The sequence below is a fragment of the Python bivittatus genome, unplaced genomic scaffold, assembly GCF_059951505.1.
Source record: "Python bivittatus isolate LINGU-HERP-01145 unplaced genomic scaffold, Pbiv_v1 ctg000020_np1212, whole genome shotgun sequence".
Taxonomy (NCBI): domain Eukaryota; kingdom Metazoa; phylum Chordata; class Lepidosauria; order Squamata; family Pythonidae; genus Python; species Python bivittatus.
The window spans coordinates 21,674,394-21,683,889 of record NW_028277030.1 but is presented as its reverse complement, the minus strand read 5'-3'; the positions used below and the strand labels follow the sequence as shown (position 1 = coordinate 21,683,889).

General features: G+C 37.5%; 1 long non-coding RNA gene across 1 annotated transcript in view; it reads right to left on the bottom strand.

The window, feature by feature from the left end:
• Window positions 1–3,110: 3,110 nt before the first annotated feature.
• The window catches only part of LOC148216999 (uncharacterized), a 30,674-nt gene continuing 24,288 nt past the window's right edge, over window positions 3,111–9,496 (bottom strand). Inside the window, exons 2-4 of the long non-coding RNA XR_015797812.1 lie at window positions 8,770–8,855; window positions 3,536–3,733; window positions 3,111–3,201 (exon numbers count right to left, since the gene is read on the bottom strand). This is a non-coding gene — a long non-coding RNA (uncharacterized LOC148216999). The remainder of the gene's footprint in view (window positions 3,202–3,535; window positions 3,734–8,769; window positions 8,856–9,496) is intronic.

Sequence of the window (9,496 nt, the reverse complement as noted above, 5' to 3'; positions counted from 1 at the left end):
GTTGTTTTGATAAGTACTAATAATCTATGAAGAAAATTATTTTAAAAATAATTAAAGTCACATTTAAGATACTTGTAAACCAAGCCTCATTTTCTTCAGCAAGGTTATTGATAGAGATTCATTCCTTATATGCAGACATTCAGTTACTCAAAAAAGGAAGAAAAACAACTTGTAAAGTAAATGTTCCTTTAAGTTTGGGAAATGGTCCTATCTTACAAAAGGAGAATCACAGAGTTGGAAACAATCTTCTTCCAATTCCCTAGTCAGTGCAGGATTGATAATAAATGATGCTATCATAGTAGATTCAGCAAATCTTTGGGAGCCAAAAGAACACTGAAAATGTTAACAACAAATTTTAGCTGCTGCCATAAAATGGTTGCTTTGGTGCACTCAAGAGGTGGTGTACCTTTCACGGCACAGAAAGCTGTGTAGTTTTGTCTCCTAAGACAATTTCACGCGAATGTAATTTTTTTTTAATTTTCAAAGAATATTAACAAGACTTGTGGCATTCATGGAAATAAGGAAAAAGCTGGTGCCTGATGCTTTTTACAATTCTTGAAAAAAAGTATTTTAATTTAAATAATTTTTAAAAAATGTTGGATGTAGCAGAATTCCTGGCAGAAGCCAGGGAAAGTGCTCACAGCTCACTGTTATCCAGAGGCACCATACTGTCAACCCTGAAATAATTTAATAATATGAAATTGGTTTCCTAAAGCTTTAATTACCAATCCCAGCAGTGTGAATTAATATATTCAGTTGTATTTACAAGCTCTTAGAAAATCTGCACCAAAGTAAAACAAGCAGACAGTGGAAAAAACAAAGAATACAATTTGACATAGGTACGATGTATACATAAACAAATACCAAGAGTAACATCTATATATTAAATATATGACATTCGTTTCCATTTCAAATGTTAAATTCTTTCTCTAATCAAGTTTTGAAAAAAAAGAATGGAGCATCAATTTAAATCCATCAAAGATTAGTCTGTAATGATAAACAATCTTAACTGTTTTTCAAATTAAGAATGTATAATTAACCAGTACTGGAAAATTATTTTTGTTCATCAGGGTCTTTTTCAAAGCCTATACAACGGAACTGCAACTGGAAATATCCATGCACTATTAATCAAGAATACTGAAGAATCACTTTTAAGGAATAGCACAATTAGAACTACCTAAGAGCCTCCCTGTTTTCAGCATTGTGTATAGAATGAACTACTTGTCCAAGGTATCTTAGGAGAGCTGCATCCAATTGTGGCACAAGATACATTCTGCTTTTTGCCAGTTCCATTTATCTGAATTCAAATCAATCAGCTTAAAATGCTGATTAAAATTAAAAGTACAGATCCTTAAAAATCCTCCATTACAAGTACATATATTCTATACATGTTTACAAAATGCCACACCCCAAAGCAGTACTTATTTATACATATATCATAAAAAAGAAGTAAAGAGCATTTTTCATTCAAGCCATACATATATACATACTTTCTTAAAATGGAAATCTCAGAAAACTACTGTACGTAGCAATATCTTATTTGAATCAGATCCACCTGGTTTGGTGACTTTCTCTACACATTTGGTATTACTGAATTTGTAAGAACCTGAAATGAAATCCTGTGCTCTTCACCTGATACCCTTTTCTGTAGCACTAATCAAACTCTTAATTCTCTTGAGGGTTGTCTAATATACAGGAGAGAGTCCTGGCAGATTAAAACACAAAAGATTGCTCTGAATTACAGTATGCATGTTTCAACAGACATTTCTCCTTTGATAGGGGAGATATAAATAGTTGGTTTGCAGAGTATAAGAGCACTCTACAGTGCCAAGATTTAAAATATTCTACTAATCCACAAAAAGGTTTCTGCCATATTATATGTATATAACCTCATGAACCAATGTCCTCTGATAGCTTAATGCAGGAGCTTGTTAGCAGTCAGATGAATGGGATGCTAAATGCCAGTATTTATGAATCAATCTTTTCATAAAGAAGGACAAAGTATATGCCAAAGATCCAAACGTTTTCTCTGTGTCTTGAAGAACGTACATAAAAGAGCTGTCTGTTCTTGATAATATTGTGGCTTTATCATGTTTCGAATAATTGCTTACGTGATAATTGAAGTCATTGCCTAAACATTGTTTACAGTTTCCATTTTTTTGGTAGATTCATAAAAATAATGCTACCTAGAGATCTTAATATAATTCTTAGTGCTCAATATAACTATAGTTTCTAGTTCATCAGCCCCTTTATGGTGATAGCTAGACGGGACTAAAATTCCTTTAGAGCCTGCTCACAAGGTTTCACTCTTTTAAACATATGCACATATATACAAACATATTTATTTAACTGCGGAGGGAAGGCTACATGTACTGTTAGAGTACCTACAGATCTCATGTTGCATCTTTCTATTCCAAACCATGGTTTGGAGACTTTATTCTCTCTTTACAGCTCCCTCTTGAGCTCCTCTTGTCATACCCAGAACTTAATGGATATGTTCATGGTTTGATCAAACTAGTTTACTGTTACATTCAAACTGTCAGACTAAGATTTGGACAAGCCCTCGAAACCACCACTGTAAGTGGCTGTTGAGGTTTGGCTTGTAATCCTAGCTTAGAAGGCTTGTCATCTCCTCCTTTACACATATACCTCAGTATGGGGCGGAAGGAAACATATCCTGCAAAAAAAATCTTATTTGCAAATCATTTGCAGAAACTCCATTTGAGAAAGGTCTGTTACAGACCTTTGCAGAATGCTATAGCAGGACCTCTAGCAGCAGTAACAGGATGCCATTTGGCTAAAAAACCAGACAAACATCAGGAATGCTGGCAGCTTGTGCCCAATTTACATTAAAGAAATAACATAAAATAATGAAAGAGAGCAGACTAATACTTTTAAAAATTGGCTGAGTGGCAATCTGAATTTTCCCAGATCAAATTTTTTTTTTTGCTTTGATTTTGTTCAACTAATGTATGTGGAGAGAGAGAGAGAGTGAGCAAGAGAGAGTGCAAGCACTAAAGCATATGAAACACAAGCATGATCAACTGAATGTTACCTATTAATTTTTAAGGATAGACAGATGAAATTACATTTCAGATGTGTTAGTGCGCCTGAACAGGAATTTCTTTCACCTTCTCATGATATTGCTGCTGGAGGATCATGTAGGTTCTGAGTTTGGCTCAAGCAACCATCTTCCTTCTACTGTGCAAAACACAACAATAAAAAAAAAAAAAGAATTAATTTAGAGTGCCTGTAGTCTCAAATTAGCATTAACTGAGGTGGTCCTGAGGGCTCTTCCATTCTACCATACCTGCTTCCACTTCCCAGTTCCTCAAAAGTCAATCATCTTTATTTCTATCACCCTCAGAATAGAACGCTAAGAAGAAATTCCCTCTGAGTCTGGAATGCGAATCCCCCTTTCCCCCGTTCCACACAAAAGGGTTTTCTTCTTTTAAAGCATCACCATTTCCATTCATGACCTTACTCCATGTTATGTGTATTTGACTCCTGCTGCACTTGAACTTTTAATTCTTACCTCAAATTTAACCATTGACATTATGATCACCTGCAGTACAGAACTTCTGTGTTTGCAGACTGAGTTACGGATGGTCCCTTAGATGCTACACCAGCAGCCTTGAAACCACGATGGAGGACACTGGGAGTTGTAGTTCATCAACATCTGCAGGGCCACAGGTTGTTTAAGCAATATTGTAGATCTTGGCAAGATTCCAAGCTGTGGAACAGATACAATAACAGCATACTATATATTAAGGCCATTCATCTCTCATAGAACATCTGTACAAAATTATTAATGGCCAAAATCAATTATTTTCTGTTTGTGAATCAATTAATGATTTAGAAAGCCCAAAGGCCTCAGAAAACTTTTAAAATAATATATAGGCAGTGGGAAGTACATGGAAATAGTTCACATCTTCCATATAGGTTCTTTATGTGGGAAGAAGTTCTGCAATGCTGAACAGATTAATGATCTTTTTGCTCATGCGATCACCACTGACAGACTGGAATGTACGAAAAATATTGCAGTACATCAACAGGATAATATTTGAATGCTCTTACTGCCATATTTTCACTGATCATTGTTTTATTGGTTTCTATAAATTTTGAGGGTGAACTGCTTTGCAGATCCAATTTTGAGCATAAGGGTAATATAAATAATTACATAAATAAAATAAAGAATTACATTTAGGAATACAGGTAGATCCATGTCTGCATGTATGTGTATCAACACTATCATCCCACAACATGATACAGCCATTCATACTTCAGAACCCACCCACCCATACTCCCGGCAATTCTTGCTGTGTTCATTTGTGTGGGAAGGATCTTAGATACGGGATGCTTATTATAAACTGGAAAAGTACAAAAAATTATTAGCTGACAGCATTTGGGGGAAGAACCGAGAACTGCAAACTATCCTTTAGAATCATGTGCACACCCAAGACAGAGGCAGAATAAAGGCTGGGCATATTGTCAAAGCTGTTTTCTTAACCCCTGTAACTCAAGTCTCAACTACGCTTGCCTCTGCCCTCACCCTTTCAGCTTCCCCTTGTGTGCTGCATAATGTCAGCCAAAACACCCAAGATCCTGAGTAAAAACAGCACTCCTTAGGAGAAGAAAGTGGGGTGGGGCAGAGAATCTGGCTCCTATGTAATATTTTTGTGGCATTCCAACCAAGTCAGTGACAAGCATTAATATGTGGCCAAAGAACATAACCTGAGCCATTACTTATCAATTAAAACCTATCAGGCACTTTTAAAAATATGTTTCTGTTGGAAATGGTTATCAAACTATCAGTGGCTCTGCTGAGACAAGTTGATGGCCTCCTCCTGAATCGTGGCTGATGACAACGGAGTTGATTATTCCATTTGATATTAATTAACTGTCTAAACAAAACAGCATGTGCAACACGTTTATGAGATAAGCTCCCTTTCCCAGGGCAAAATCCACTTTATTAAGGTCAGTGGGAATTTTGCCATCAGATTTAATGAAAGACTGCCCACTTCTTAGTATTCCAGTTGGCTTCTTTGTTATCTAACTAAATAGCTGCCTATAATGATTCTAGATAAGTTAATTTAGTCCTTTCTATCATCATTACTGAAGGACTAATCATCATCATTGTCACCAGATAATTATTACAAAACAACAACAACAACTCCTCTTCACTAAGCAGGAAGGTAGCTCAGTTATCACTCAACTAAGCCACACTGGAGATCGGGTGGGAGGGCAGCAGCTTAACAAAGCCACTTGTAGGTTGCCATCTCTTTCCTACGAGTATACTGTTGAGCCCAGTGCAGAAAAGATGGCACACTCTCCTTATAATGCAAGGAGGGGGGAAAAAACTGCCATTGGGAAACTTGTTGGTGGCTTCTTCAGCAAGCAGGAGAAGGATTTATGCTCAAAATAAAGTGTTGAAATAAATAAACCTCTTTTATTTTTGCATTAAAATAATGCCATTGTAAATAATTTTAAAGGAAATAATTGAATTGGTTAAACATCTGCAACACTTTATGGGACAAAGAACATATCAATTCTTGTCATGGGCACCAGCCAACTTCCATCAATTGTACAAAGAATAAAACAGCAATGCAGTCTTAACATTTCAGCATCCTTAGGCCAAGGGGTGAACAACTTGCGCCTGCAGAAGTTGCTGAACTACATCTTCCAGCATCCTGCACTATTGACCACACTGATTGCTCAGGCCGATGTTCTAGAATGGCCACAAGTTGTCCGTCAGTGCTTAACGACAGGGGAGGGAGTCTCCCGTACACACACACAAAGAATATTTTCTGTTGGGAATGTTGCCATGCATAACTATACTTCATATCTAATTCAGTTCCCCTATGGAAAAATGTGCTTTCTGAAAAGTTTCTTATCACTTGCTGAAGTCATCTGAAGGAAAGATTGAATTATAGCACTAGGTCCCTCAACATATATACACATGCACACAGACATGGGGGAACAAAATTAATAGCATATTAAATATTTGCTTAGAAATAGGACCAATGTAATTTCCCCTCTCATTTTCTTAGTGCATGTTAGAGTTTTCGTGTAGATAAATGGCTGCTGGAAGTAATCCCATAGCATAGTATCAATCTTCATTTGAAGGCTTTCTTTGGGTTGGCTGCTGTGATAGAAGCAGCAGCGAGATAAATGTTTCACTAAAGCACACTTGCTGTAGGGACAATGTTGCACAAGCAATAGCAAGTCAATCAGCAACAGCACTTACTTGCCTTCTGAACAGCACAAATATATTTTCAGAGAAGATCGTTTTTGTTTTCAGTGAGATGTCCCTCATTCTCTCAGCATGCTTACACTGAAAGATCACTTTCTGGCAAACTTATTTGGTTTACCCCTTTTGCCACAGCAACAACATAAATTACTACTAAAGTAGAGATCAGGGGAAAATGTGCCTAGTTCTCACTTGAATGCAAACCTGACTTGTTTTCACATTTTACATGAACTAAAAACTCTTCCTTCCAAATCTGCACGTCCCTGAATTTTGCAAAGAAAAACGTATTTTAGAAAAACTCCCCTTAAGAAAACATATGCATGAAAATAATGTACAAAATGCATTATAGGGTAAATGTTCTGCAAAACAAACAGACGTGTAGGCAAAACTATAAAACAAAGTATATTTTTGGAGAAATACACGCACAGATAAGGGTGAACTTTGATGAAAAATCAAATGAGTTTGGGAATAGGATAAACTAAACCTATGTATAGAAAAGAAGGAAGAACTAGAGGGAACTTCAGATCAACAAACTGCTCATGTCACAGTCCAATCCCCTTGCTGCAGAGTCATGTTCAAAATACACAGAGTGATTAGAGGGATGTAAATGAAGGCTCATTGTGAGACCACACAAAACCTTGCAGGATTGCCTGTGTTAGCCTCTTGCTACAAATACAGCAAAGAGACTTGGCAACAACACATTTGTTGTGACCTGGAGCCCACTCCTTCAGATTTCTGAAATCGGTCCTCAACCACCATAGAGATACAGAAACACAAAGGAATAAATTAAGAGGGTGGGGAGGAAGAACATGGATGTTGCAGTGCAGCTAGGTAGTTTTAGGTCTACGTTTCCTTCAGCACTCCCCTGTAATGTGTATTTCTCTGCTTGCAAAGCAGGCAATGAAAGAGTCTCTCCCAACCTTGCCATTTTATGTTTTACAGCTGTATCTTGGGCAAAGGATGAAGTGATACGTGTTTAGGTGAGATAGGGTGGAGGCAAGTCCCCTGTTTAGGTCCCCAGCCAGGTCTCAAAAAAAGAAAGTGGTCAGGAGAGCTTAATTAAATTAATGTAATTAATGTAATTCTTACACGTCCTGATTTCCTCCACTGACTATTTTACTTAAATCATCCACTCCCCTGCAGCTTTCTAGAAAAGGAAACTAAACCAAAACAGTAGTTAAGAGGGCCAAAACACAGACAAAAGAACCGATCCCCTTCTAACCCTACCGACTCACTGAACCATTTTATTTGGTTTAAGTGCTCCACAAAACTCCTTGACCCTTAAAAGTTATTCTCAGCTGATTAAGAAGGACACACATCACATGCACACTTAGTTTGGAATAAATCCCATTCAATTAAACGGAAGTAAATGTGTTTCTTCTTCACCCTGAAGAGTTTTTCTTATCATTTTCTGAGCCGCAATGCAACCCATGCTGACCTAGAAGACAAACCCAGCTTGAATATGACCAGGCTGAAAGCACAGACTTAGGAGTGCAAATAACTGACTACCATATTGTTAGAGAAACAAAGAATGAACTGAGGTACGCAGGAACAGGAAGGTGACAGGTATCTTAACAATAAATGGTTATAATTGCTAGAATACTCTAGTCTACTGACTAGTGCCTGCTATCAGAGCAATTTAATCCTGTACATCAGACTTCCCCATCATGGCTGGGGATAATGGGAGCTATAGTCCAATATATTTAGCACTACTTGTGCTACACAGAACTCTTTCCTAAGTCTATTACTTAAAATATCCCTTTACCTTCCTCATAGCTAAGAGAGTGGTTGAATATGTGAGTTTTTCCTCAAGACAAACATCCTAGAATGTAGGAGTTTGCTTATTTTCATGAATCATGTATTTCCCGATCCTTTTCTTCTTTCTTATGCTTTAAAACATTTTAATTCTATTATCCCCTCCTAAAATGGGAGCTGCTGAATTGTGGTGAGGATAAGTCCTTCTCTCCTCAAAACCAGGGGGTGGAATTCTTTTAACAAGTGAATGTGCTGAAAGTAGGGGCTGATGTGGAGACAGATGTCTCACAACAGCAGTAGAGTCACTGGGCACTCAGTCACTAAACTTATACTGCAAGCTGTAGAAGGTGAGTTGGGTTCTCACTTGTGATGAAACCCAGCAGCCCTGCGAGATCTGATTGCTGTTGGTTTTGCAGCTATGGAGGACTGAGCATTAATTCATTCAACTGTAAGTACTTCTTCGCTCCACCTTCCCTCCTCGCATGTGGGTCAAATTGACTCAGCCATGCTTATCAGTAACAGAACAGCTACACAACTGGCTTGGGGTAGGGAGAGGATGAGAAGGTTGGAGGAATGCCATAGTAGTATCTGCTCATTTCAAACCCTGGCTCAGCTGATGGAGTTGGACTCCAGTGCTATTCAGATAATTATGGAAAATGGTTGCAATAAAAGAATTAAGTGAAATAGGGCTGGACACAGGGGGCCCCTTCCTTGTAGAATTGGATTCGACATTTCAATATTTCATATTCTTTGCATGAAATTACCTCTTAATAGGTTTGATGCAAAATTTGGCACATTTTGTGTGTTCAAGCATCTGATGTCCCACCTGCAGTTTGTCACGTTTTCAGCTCTAAGAGAAAGCAAAAAGTAGTTGGAAGGTGGTGCTGACAACATCACTTCTGCATAAAATCCCACAGAAACTGCTCTACAATGTTCCTCTCTGGAGAACTGTCATAAATCTGATACTCTTTTTAAAGGAATTAGCTCTGGTTGTTAGAACACTATAGTAAAGGCTAAAGCTACATAAAGAAATAACATCCTAAAATGTAGTCTTATGACAGTAATAAATACCTTCTCTGCAAATGTTCATCTCAAATCAAAATTTGCCAGTTTGTCAGATTCACTGCCCTCTACCGAGAATCAACTTACTGTGCAGTTCTTTTAAAATTACCAATATTTACTTGGAATATCAATTAAATAACCATAACCTGGCTTTAACACGACTGCATATTATTCAAGAGGACAAAGCTCCCATTTTGAATCTCTTGCTTCACTACATGCCCGTAACTCTTATTGGCAAAGCTTTGTTTTTCTGGGCTTACAATATATCAGCTATTCCACCACTACCACTTCTCCTGTTCAGATAACATGCTTTCTGATATTTTGTGAAACATTTGCTTTGATATTGTTGGACCAGCTTTTGGCCAGAAGATGTAAATAACTAGAAGGCATATCTTCTTGGAATGGTACTGTAAGACAATGAGATTAACT